The sequence below is a fragment of the Pelophylax lessonae genome, assembly GCF_965119305.1.
Source record: "Pelophylax lessonae genome assembly, chromosome: 12".
In the NCBI taxonomy this organism is placed as follows: Eukaryota; Metazoa; Chordata; class Amphibia; order Anura; family Ranidae; genus Pelophylax; species Pelophylax lessonae.
The window spans coordinates 83,226,260-83,238,354 of NC_138779.1; the positions used below are offsets into that span (position 1 = coordinate 83,226,260).

General features: G+C 45.7%; 1 protein-coding gene across 2 annotated transcripts in view; it reads left to right on the forward strand.

Annotated features, from left to right (window-relative positions):
• The window catches only part of FAAP20 (FA core complex associated protein 20), a 546,873-nt gene that overhangs the window by 456,612 nt on the left and 78,166 nt on the right, over positions 1 to 12,095 (forward strand). The window lies entirely within an intron of this gene.

Consider the following 12,095-nt stretch of genomic DNA (forward strand, 5'->3'; position numbering starts at 1 on the left):
AAAATTGTTTAATGAATAGCCAGCCTAATACTACCATTATCAGACAGTTATTCCTTTGGGATCTATCCAGTTTGCCCCTATCTTATCAATATTCCTAAGACAATTACAGTTGATATAAGGTACTTGTATATAGGGTAACATTGTTTTTATGACGGATTTCCATTCCTCTGCAGTGGGTGGCAGTTGGACTTTCTATTTCAACAGTATTGCTCTTTTAGAGTATAACGCAGAATAAAATACAAGCAGTTTAACATATCAGGATTCCTCAAGGTTCTCAGTCATGCCCATTTGAAAAATGTGGGTGTCCATTGGGAAAGTCAGCTCTCCTACTAGGTTTACTGTGGAAACTACTTCCCTCCAATAATGTTGTAAACAAGGGCAGGTCCACAACCTGTGTATGAAAATGCCCACTTTAGTGGAGCTTCTGACAGACGTTTTCTGTTTGTGGGCATATGCAAAACATTCTCTGCGGAGTGTATTATACTCTATGCAGAAGTTTGATTTGGATAAATCAGTCTCTGGCTCATGTTTGTAAAAAAATGATTCAGGCATTCATCCCGATCCTTCTCGGTGAGAGAGGAGAGATCTGCATGCTGCCTCTCATAAAGCATGTTAAGCCTAGATTTCTACAGGGAAACCCTAATTTACCCCACCTGTGTAGATTCCTGACATCGGCTCCTAAGTATGTAACCACTTCCCGCCTGTATGACGTCCTATGACGTTCTGGACTTGAAGTGGAGATACCTGGATGATGCCTGCAGCTACAAGCATCATCCAGATATCTTTCTTTTCAGCCTGTAATTACCTTTAGTGTAAAAGGCATCCTAGGCTGTTTAACTGCTGGATTACTATTAAGGCAGCGGGAGGGGACATTCTGCCTCTCTAGCCCTCCATGGGGCTTTATGATCAGAGAACCCCAAATCCGATCTGCTGGCGTTGCCGGGTTAAAACAGAGCTGGCCGAGAATCGGATGGTCCCTGGCCATCTCTATGATCCTGGGAGGTCAGTAGCAACGTCACTTCTGGTTCTGGCAATGTAAACACTGACATTTTTTTCCTAGAAAGCAGAGATCAATTTTATTTGTATTTTTTTTATCTCCTGTATTCCAGATGCCTTCTAAAGAGGACCTGTCATGCCTTCTTTCTATCACGAGTAATTTTTACATTTCTTTTGATAGTAGTAAAAGTTATTAAAAAAATTAAAGGGACAGTTTAAAAATAAAATAAAAAACTTTTTTCTTTTTTTTTTTTAAATGCCCCCATCCCCTTATGCTTTCATGCAGAAGCAAATGCATATACGTAGGTCACACCCACATATGTAAATGGTGTGACATCACTTCTATGGTATTGCCGCAAACATCATAGCAATAATTCTAGCGCTTAACCTCCTCTGTAACTCTCTACTGGCAACCTGTAATTTGAAAGCACGACTTGTTGGGTATATTTTACCCAAAAACTAGGTTCTATATAGTGTTTTTTTTTTTTTTTTAAATGCATTAAAGTGTATTTTTTCCAAAAACATTGCGTTTGAAAAATCACCATACAGTACAAATAGCATATGACAAAAAAATTTCAAGGACCATAATTTTTTCCCTCTTGGGTCTCTGCTAAGAAAAAAAAAAAACATATATAACGTTTGGCGGTTTTGGGTAATTTTCTAGTAAACAAAACACAGATTTTCTCTTACATCCTCTGACAGACACAGCCTCTTCCAAGTTTCATCACTATTGGGTAATGGTGCCCTCTGCTGGAGCAGGCTAGGTAGTGAAACTTCATTAAAAAGCTTTAACTAGACACACCTTAGGGGCTATCCCTCTCGTCTATACCCTCAGACACTTAGAGCTTACTAATCAGTTTCTTGCTGCCTAGCTCAGGAGTAGGACCTAGGATACCCTGCTGGGACTCCGGTCTCAGTTTTTATTATGTCTTTGAAAAATGTTTTAATTTATTTTCTCACTCACTAACGCTAGCTAGTCAGGGGGATCCTCCTGGAGAACTACAAGCGACAGCCGGGCTGGGCTTCGCACTGGATAATCTAGATTCTTATGGTACCCCAGCCTGGCCTACAAGTGTGCGCAGTTTGTAATCCGCCCATGCCTCGCCACGACCGTGCCCTGACGGATGGGGACGAGCCTGCGGAGGAATTTCTTTGCCGGGACGCATCGACCCTGGAACGCCCTGTGTTGCAGCGTCCCCTCTTTGCTGACAGCACCCCCACTCAGGGTGGGAGTTGAGCTGTATCATAGCGGAGCACGTGGTCCATGGTATGGTGAGTAATGCTACCCCCCCGTGTCCCTGGGACAGTCCTCTGGGTGGGGGTGGGGCTATGTGGGCCCACTCCTGGGGATGTCAGAGCTACGATCTCTGTGGTGTCCCCCCTGGCTGGTCTGGATGGATCCTGCCTCCCTGCTCCTTAGGGGGGCGCTCTAGCGGCGCCCGCTGCATAGGGGGGGATGTAAGGCTCTTACCTCGTCTTGGGAGGCTTCCTATAGTGGATTCCCACGGTGGCCAGGGTTCCTGGGCTCCTGACTGTCGGCGCCGTTTTCGGCCACCATTTTGGGTAAGGGCATGCCTGAATGCATCAGTGTAAGGGCAGCAGCCATTTTTTGCATAACATGTGCTTTTGGTGCCGTTTTCGGCGCCATCTTGGATGTGGGCAGCTGTGTTGTAAGAGCAGCCGCGTTGTAAGGGCAGTGGCCATTTTCCCTGTGTTTTCTCCATATACTTGGCATCCATGTTTGTGTGGCTCAGGGCATTGTTCGGCCTCTAGTGATTTAGGTCACTTCCTCCTGCCATCTTTTCACTTGATGCAGAGAAGCGTGGAGAGTGGTTTGTTTTCTATATCTCTGGCACTATAAGGGGTTTTCACTGCTTTTGGGCATTGTTCCTTAGACACATTGCTTGCTCAGTTATTTAGCATTATAAAGGGGAGTCCAGTGGCAGCATGGGATCGCGGTGCGTACCACAATCACCGATTTTAAAGGGCCAGTTTTCCATTTTTTTATATTCTGCTAATATGGAGTCCCAGGGAGACATTTTCATCCCAGAGCTTGTTTGTGCATCCGGGACTTCCAGATCACCTTCCCTAGCTTCTTTATCTGCAGCCATTGAAACTTTGCCATCCAAAGTTGATCTTATGATGTCTCAAGGTAATGTTCAAAAATGGCCGCTGCCCTCTCAGTCTTCTGATTCAGAGCCTGACATGGTTTAAGAAATGACTCCTGTGCTATCACTTAGTAACAGAGATATCTCTTGCAGGAATCAGGTGTGAAGGATAGAATTTGCTGCAGCTCTCAACTCAGCCTTTCAATTAAAACCGAATCAATCAAAGTAGGTATATAAGAAATGGAAGGATTGGGAAACAAGGATTTCAGCACACTATATCTATCTATAAAATCAATTTTTTATTTAAGATTCAATTAAAATCACAAACTATACAAACAATCGTGTTGAGTAAGACAACGGACCTATAAAAGGTCCACACTGTAATGTATACACGGTTCACAAAAGGATAAACCTCAGTTTTCATACAAATTAATATACAAAGAAGTTGACAATTAGAACAATCAAAGAGATACTTCACATCAGAAGATTCCTGCTGATGGATACCCGAATATACAAGGTGCCGGCCAACCGGGTCAACTGATGTCGTATTCAGTTTTTCACCGTACAGTATTTAGTATTTTGCTCAACATGTTTTGCTTTACTTCGGAAAGCTTCATCTGGAGCTATTACTAGACTTATCTGTACATTGTATGGTGAGACACAAATCTCAACGTTCTTGGTATGTAAGGAGGAGGATTATTGTGAGTTTACAGGAGACTCGTATGGTAATGAGTAGTCGTTTGCACAACGATAGGGGTAGTCTGTTTATATTCAGTATCAAGAGCCATACAGCTGGGTACCTGCTGTGTTTCAAATCACAGCCAGTAAGGCCCAATAGACTATATGCCCATGTTGAGCTCCTGTTCAATTGCACATGTCTCCTCCATCCGGGAAGAATGTAACTACACAGCAACCAACACTGAATAGGAGGGTGAAGCAGATCCGCCACCAAGTAAAGTGCCAAAACACGCTTACCAGACGGATATGATAGACAAGCATTCAGGCTATAGCCATGGCAAACTGCAGATAATAATCACATGGTCGCCATCCCAATCCGCTTCTCAAATGAAGGTCTCTTAGATAAAGGTCAGATAACACATCGGAAACTGCTCATAAGAGAAAGATAATACCCCTCATGGTGTAGTATGTAAGCTTCAATCATTTATTAGAATAATAGGAAAACAACTCACATTATAGCTGGGGGTTATGCGCATACAAACGCCGATCAGCGTGGTTCCGAATCTAACCAACAAGATGGCCGCGGTCGTCCTCCGCTGCGCATGTGCGTCCAGGCGTCAACCAATAGGGAGCGGCCCAACGCGTTTCGTCATACGCAAATGACGTCTTCAGGGGCGCACCTGTTTTCAATCGCTGGGCGGTGTCACCTAAGGTGGACCACACTGTTTCCAGGTTGAATAAATGCACGGTGGTTCCCGTGGTGGACTCCCCCGGTGTTTAAAGGCCCGATGGATAGGCACGTGGAGTCACTTTCCCGCCACATATACTTCATGGCGGGCTCACTCCTCAAGCCGGTGTTCGCTTCCGTGCTGGTCTCTCAGATGGTTACGGAATGGATTAAGGTGCTTAGGCGCAACTTGGTGGCTGAGTCGGTTCCACCGAATCTCATTGAGCTCACGGACCAAATGGCCCCAGGCCATGGTGTATCTGTGTGACACGGCACTGGACGAGGCTCCTCTGATTGTCTGTCTGTGGTGGGGATTGCACTCTGCCGCATGGTATGGCTGAAGAGCTGGTTGGCAGACCATGCCTCTAAAAGACTGTGTCTGATATCCCCTATTTGAGGGAATGCCTTTTTGAGGACTCCTCGGATGAGATTGTCAAGTGTCTCACGGGGTAAGAGTACCCTCCTGCCCCAATCCGCAAAGGGTAAATCATCCCGCACGTGGCGGGGTCTTTCCTTTAAGGCTCATTGGGGGTTTTTTTCGTGCCTCAGGGGCACAGGAAAAGGGAAAATCCTTCAAGGCCTCCGGCGGTAACAAGAAGCCCTGGTCTGGGAAGCCCAAGGCTGGTTAGTCCAGTGCTGCGGCCCAGTCCTCTTCCGCATGAAGGAACGCCCTCACCCCTCTCAGGGGTGGGGGGACGTCTGTGTTACTTTCGGGAACCCTGGTTGTTCCTAATTCAGGACAAATGGGTTCACGAACTGATTCGTTCAGGGTACAAGATCGAATTTCGATCTCGCCCCGCAGACAGGTTCTTTTCATCAAATTTCTGTGTTTCCCGATCGCCTGACAGCTCTCAAGGGGGCTTTGCAAGATCTTCTTGCTCATTGCATTATTGTCCCGGTTCCACAGCGGGAAAGGTTTTGCAGGTTTTATTTAAACCTGTTCACAGTGCCCAGGAAGGAGGGCAAGGTTCGTCCGATTCTGGACCTCAAGTCACTGAACCGCTTTGTGCAGGTGCAGAAGTTCCAGATGGAATCCATCTGGTAGGTGGTGGCGTCTTTTAAGTCGAGGGGATTTTCTGGCCTCCATCGATTTAAAGGATGGGTATTTGCACATCCCTATCTACGAAGGTCATCAGCGGTATCTCCGCTTCACAGTGGTAGAGGAGCACTTTCAATTTGTGGCATTACCCTTTGGTCTAGCTTCGGCTCCCAGGGTCTTCACCAAGGTTTTGGCCCCGGTGCTGGCTCTGCTGTGCAAGAAGGGATTGCGGTCCGCGGTTATCTGGATGGTCTCTTGTTGAGGGCGATCTTGTGTGCCACTGTGGGGCGATCTGACGGTCACGGTTCAGACGCTGCAGGAGTTCGGGTGGACCATCAGGCAAAGGTTTTTTTTCCCGGAGGAAAAACTCCAGACGTTACAGGGTGAGATCAGGTCTCTCAGGGACAACGATCTCTCCTCCCTGCGAACCTGCATGCCCCCCTGGGGCTGATGGTTTCAGCCTTAAAGGCAATTCCGTTTGCCCAGTTTCACACAAGGACTCTGCAAGCAGAGATTCTTGCCAAATGGAACAGGAATGCCCTGTCCTTGGACAGAATGGTTTGTTTGAGCAGTCTCACGAGGACAGAGCTTTCGTGGTGGCCTCTGTCACCCACTCTGAACCAGGGCAAGTCCTTTCTGCCCCTGTTTTGGACGGCGATCACCATGGATGCCAGCCTGACGGGCTGAAGTGGAGTACTGGACACTTTGTGCCCAGGGGGTGTGGTCGTTGGAGGAATCCTCCTTGCCGATCAATGTTCTGGAACTCAGGGCGATAAAACTTTGCCTGCTCCATTGGGTGACCCGGTTGCGTGGTTCAAACCGACAATGCCACGGCTGTGGCTTACATCAATATATCAAGGGGGCACCAGGACGGGCGGCCAAGGAAGTGGCCGAGATTCTGTCTTTAGCCGAGGCGCATGTTCCAGCTATCTCTGCTGTTCACATTCCTGGAGTGGAGAACTAGCAGACGGACGAGCTGAGTAATCAGTTCTTGGATCAGGGCTAATAGTCCCTGCATCCAGAGGTTTTTCGGCTCCTGTGTGCCCGGTGGGGGACTCTGGATGTGGATCTGTTCGCGTCTTGCTCAACAAGAAGGTGGAAAGGTTCGTGGCCTGAGCTTGAGATTCTCTGGCAGACGCCACAGACGCGTTGGTGGTGCCTTGGCACTAGTATCCGCTGATTTATGCCTTTCCCCCGATTTCAACTTTTTTGTCCAGGTTCCTCCGCAGGTTGGCGTTGGAACAGGTGCAAGTGATTCTGGTGGCCCCAGACTGACCTCGACGGTCTTGGTACGCAGACCTCGTCAAGATGGTCGTCAAGCTTCCCTGGCGGCTACCTCTGAGAGAAGATCTGCTGTCTCAAGGGTCAATCTTCCGGGAAAAAAGGGATACCAAAGGCATCAACCCCCAACGGGTTTTAAGGCAGCATGTATTGTATATTAGATAATGGAAAGAAAAATGTCAAAAAGTTTTTAAAAGAAATATCATCTTTAATATGCAAAAAATAGAAAAAGTGACAAGTGATAAATATACAAAGTTAAAAAACAACCCCTATACGGGGAGTATATTATGAGCTCCTGGTAGCTAGTACAAAGATAAATAACATTGCAAAATGATGATCACAAATATACACAAACAGCACCCCAAACAATATGTGGTGAGGGGGCAGAGACCCCGACGCGTTTCGACCTAATGATGGAAGAGGGTCAATCTTCCATCCTGCTTTACGGTCTCTGGCTTTAATGGCTTGGCGGTTGAAGGCCAGGTGTTGAGAGACGGGGGTCTCTCTGATGCTGTTTTCCTACCTTGCTGAGAGCTCGGAAGGCTACCTGTAGGAAGATTTATCATAGTACCTAGAAGGCATCCCCTCCCGCTCCTTGTAATGACAGCCGAGTGGCTTCTCAGCCGCATCAGTTTTCATTACAAGACAGTCGACCGACGGCTATGGATGCCGGTAACGGGATGATGCATCTAGCTGCAGGCATTACTCCGGTACAAGCACTTTCCCAAAATATCGGCAATATCGGTCACCTTGGTGGCCGATTCCGATATATCTGGGAAAGGTCAGATCGGCCCTCGATATATATCGGCTTTGCCGATAATCGGTCGATCCCTACTTAGAACACATAAAGACATTCTCTGATGGTGAGTTTTTTTGAAAGCAAGAGGGGTATTTTAAGTAAGATATATGACCAGGGAACACTGCAAACATTTGATTTTCTTTATCGTACATCACGGGACACAGAGAGGCCATAATAATTACTATGTGGGTTATGCTCCACCTATAGGGTGAATGGACACTGGCTGGATTCATAGGGTGAATGGACACTGGCAGATCAATCAAACAGGAAGTCCTCCTCTATATAACCCCTCCTACACAGGAAGTACCTCAGTTTTTTTGGCTAATGTCTGTAAGGTGGCGGTCACTGAATGTGATACATGTGCTCTTGGAGGATACTTAGAGGTCTGGACGGTTCTGTAAAGGATCAGGGACTTCAATCGGATCCATTCGAAAAAGCTGTCAGCCAAAATGGATGGTAACCCAGCCTCATTGGATAGAAGAGAAGATTTCTTAACCACTTTACCACCGGAGGATTTTGCTGTCTTCCGTCCAGGCTACTTTTTGCGATTCGGCGCTGTGCGACTTCAACTGACAATTGCGCGGTCGTGCGACGCCGTACCCAAACGAAATTTACGTCCTTTTTTTCCCACAAACAGAGCTTTCTTTTGGTGGTATTTGATCACCTGTGCGATTTTTACTTTTTGCGCTATAAACAAAAAAAGAGCATTTATTTTGAAAAAATAACAATATTTTTAACATTTTTTTATATGAAATTCCCCCCAAAAAAGATGTAAAAACCAATTTTTTTAAAAATTTTTGGCCAATTTGTTTTATGCTACATATGTTTGGTAAAAAAAATCAATAAGCGTATTTTGATTGGTTTGCGCAAAAGTTATTGCGTTTACTAACAAAGGGAAAGATTTCTGTCATTTTTGGTGTTTTTTTTTTAACGCGTAATGGCGGCGATCTGCGATTTTTTTTTTTGCGGGACTGCGACATTGCGGCGGACAGATCGGACCCTTGACTGACATTTTTGACACTTTTGGGGGTACCAGTGACATTACTGCAGTAATCAGTGCTATAAATATGCACTGTTACTGTAAAAATGACACTGGCAGGGAAGGGGTTAATTTTATTGGAGAGGGAGGGGTTAATGTATGCCTGGTGCTTACTGACGTGTAGGGGGGGAGGTGACTGTGTGAGTCATGGACAGATCGGATGTCCAGCTATGCTGAACAGTCCGATCTGTCACTCCCTGTCACTATGGAGATCCGCCCGCTGTGTTTACACACAGCGGGCGGATCTCCAGACTCGATCCCCGACGATCGGGTAAGAGCAGCGGCGATCGCCGCTGCTCCTCCCCTGGCCCGACTCCCGCTGTGAATTAAAACAGCGGGAGCGAGCCTCCGGCGGCGCGCAAGCGCCGCCCAGAAGGGGGAGTGTCCAACGACGTTAATACTACGTCGCTGGACGATAACGAACCACTCTGCCGCAGTAGTATTACTGTGAGCGGTTGTAGAGTGGTTAAGGTTTACCTGTGAAGCAGCCTTATGGTGCTGGACCCTGCGTAAGGAATCATGTGCAGTGTTTGTTCTGACCAAGGTGTTTTCCTGCTGGGTGCTATACAGGTCCAGGGGAGTGGACCCCAGATTAAGGGGGACCCAGTCACTTAAGGTATTTTATGACTGAGCCCGCCATGATGGGTGAAGATTGGACTCCTGTTAGCTCAGGGTCCTGCAGCTGGAAGGGTAAGTCTGCATTTTGCAGTTTCTTTAAAAAAAAAAAAAGATCTGTCGTTCTTGTGTTTCTCCCAGTGGCCACTGGGGGCAGTGTACTGTTCATGCCCTGTGTACTTCTCAGGAGTATTGGACTGCAGTGTCTCCTCCAGCCACTAGAGGGAATAGGTTCGCTCAGTATGGCCTACTCCTATATAGATAGGAAGTAGAAGGGCGGGCATTTTTGATGGACCATGTGGGCTAAAGGATCAGCAAGGCCCCTGAGACATAACTTCATCCCATGGTTACATAATGAAATGGGTCATTTCTATGGGGAGGCTAGGTGACTAGTCAAGGCATGGTTATATACGGCATAAAGGTATACTTACTGCTTAATCAGGAGGGCTTGTACAACTGTCTGTTGATACACCCCTATACAGGTATCTGTGCACTTTAAGGAGGTATGTCTCCAAAATAGCTTGCATTTGGTCTGGAGGAACTTATTTGTAGGCTGTTTTGAAGCAGCATTAAGGCTGTATTGGAGCCTATATGCTTGGCGTATCCTGCTAAATCGATGGAGGTAAGTGCAGTCGGGCTGGTGCAGCATAGTGAACATGTTCATGCCTGCTTACTTGCATAGGGGCGTGTTTTGCATAGGTGCGTGTTTACATGGGCACATGCTTGCATGAACGCATGCTTACTTACATACATGTTTGCATAAATGCATGGACACGTGTTTTCATGTTTGCTAATTACGTGGATGCACGTTTGCATGGGTACATGTTTGCAGGAACACATGATTTCATAAAGGCATATTTGCATAAACGCATGCTTCCATAAACGCATATTGCATAAAAGCATATTTTCATTTGAACTGCATGCATATATGCTTAATTGCTTTGAACTGCATGCATATATGCTTAATTGCTTTGAACTGCATGCATATATTTGTAATTGCCTGGAACTGCATGCATTTATGGGTAATTGCCATGAACTGCATACATATGCTTAATTGCCTTGAACTGCACACATCTATGCTTAATTGCATGAGCAATTTTTTTTGATCCCCTGCAGATTTTCGTCAATCCCGGTATTTCACATGATGTACTGTGCATATAATCATTTAAAATAAACCTATGATAACAATCATAGACCCATCATTTATTTGTAAGTGGGCAAACTTACAAAATTTGCACGTGATCTAATACTTTTCCCCCACTGCACCTCTTCATTCTGACATTTTTCAAATTCGTTAACCACTTTACCACCGGAGGATTTTGCTGTCTTACGTCCAGGCCACTTTTTGCGATTCGGCGATGTGCGAGTTTACCGACAATTGCGCGGTCGTGCGACGCCGTACCCAAACGAAATTTTCGTCCTTTTGTTCCCACAAACAGAGCTTTCTTTTGGTGGTATTTGATCACCTGTGGGATTTTTACTTTTTGCGCTATAAACAACAAAAGATTGTTTATTTTGAAAAATTAACAATATTTTTAACATTTTTTTATATGAAATTCCTCCCAAAAAATATGTAAAAATCTAATTTTTTAAAAATTTTTGGCCAATTTGTTTTCTGCTACCTATGTTTGGTAAAAAAAATCACAATAAGCGTATTTTGATTGGTTTGCGCAAAAGTTATTGCGTTTACTAACTATGGGAAAGATTTCTGTCTTTTTTTAACGAGTAATGGCGGCGATCTGCGTTTTTTTTTTTTTTTCGGGACTGCAACATTGCGGCGGACAGATCGGACCCTTGACTGACATTTTTGACACTTTTGGGGTTACCAGTGACATTACTGCAGTAATCAGTGCTATATATATGCACTGTTACTGTAAAAATGACACTGGCAGGGAAGGGGTTCATTTTATTGGAGAGGGAGGGGTTAATGTATGCCTGGTGCTTACTGACGTGTGTGGGGGGGAGGTGACTGAGTGAGTCAGGGACAGATCGGATGTCCAGCTATGCTGAACACTCTGATCTGTCACTCCCTGTCACTTAGGAGATCCGTCCGCTCTGTTTACACAAGCGGGCGGATCTCCAAACTAGATTCCCCGACGATCGGGGAAGAGCGGCGGCGATCGCCGCCGCTCCTCCCCTGGCCCGACTCCCGCTATGAATGAAAACAACGGGAGCGCGCCTCCGGCGGAGCGCGAGCGCCGCCTACAGGGGGAGGAGTCCAGCGACGTAGGTCTACGTCGCTGGACGATAACGAGCCACTGTGCCGCAGTAGAGGCACAGTGAGCGGTCGTAAAGTGGTTGAAATCAGGTGACTTTTTTATTATTGTTTTTTTCTAGTTTTATTTTTTTTTATTTTCGAAACTGATTAGAGATTCAATAATCTGAATTGGAGCCCTGCTTTTATGTCAAGTTATAGAAGCAAGTCTGATTATCATGACACCATGCAATGTCTTCTTTTTAATTCTACACAGAGGCTTTCACCAAACACTTGTTATTGGGTCATCGATTTATGCTAATAATTGGTGCTCTCTGAGCTTACTGGGTTGATAAATGCCTTTGTATTCAAGCTCAACTAAATTATATTGTAAAAATATGATCAAGTTGTCTTAACTTAACTTGCCAAAGCAAGTGCAGTGTTGTCTCTGCAGTGTGTACAGCATTTTTTTTTTGTGTAATGATGATGCTGAAGCGTTGTCTTTTTTTTTTTTTCTCCCCTTCACACTGCTAGTGCTTCAGGTAATGTTTTAGCTGATGGGATTCGACAGAAGTAGCGCTCAGAACAAACCATTTCTGCTCATGCTCATCACTTGCTG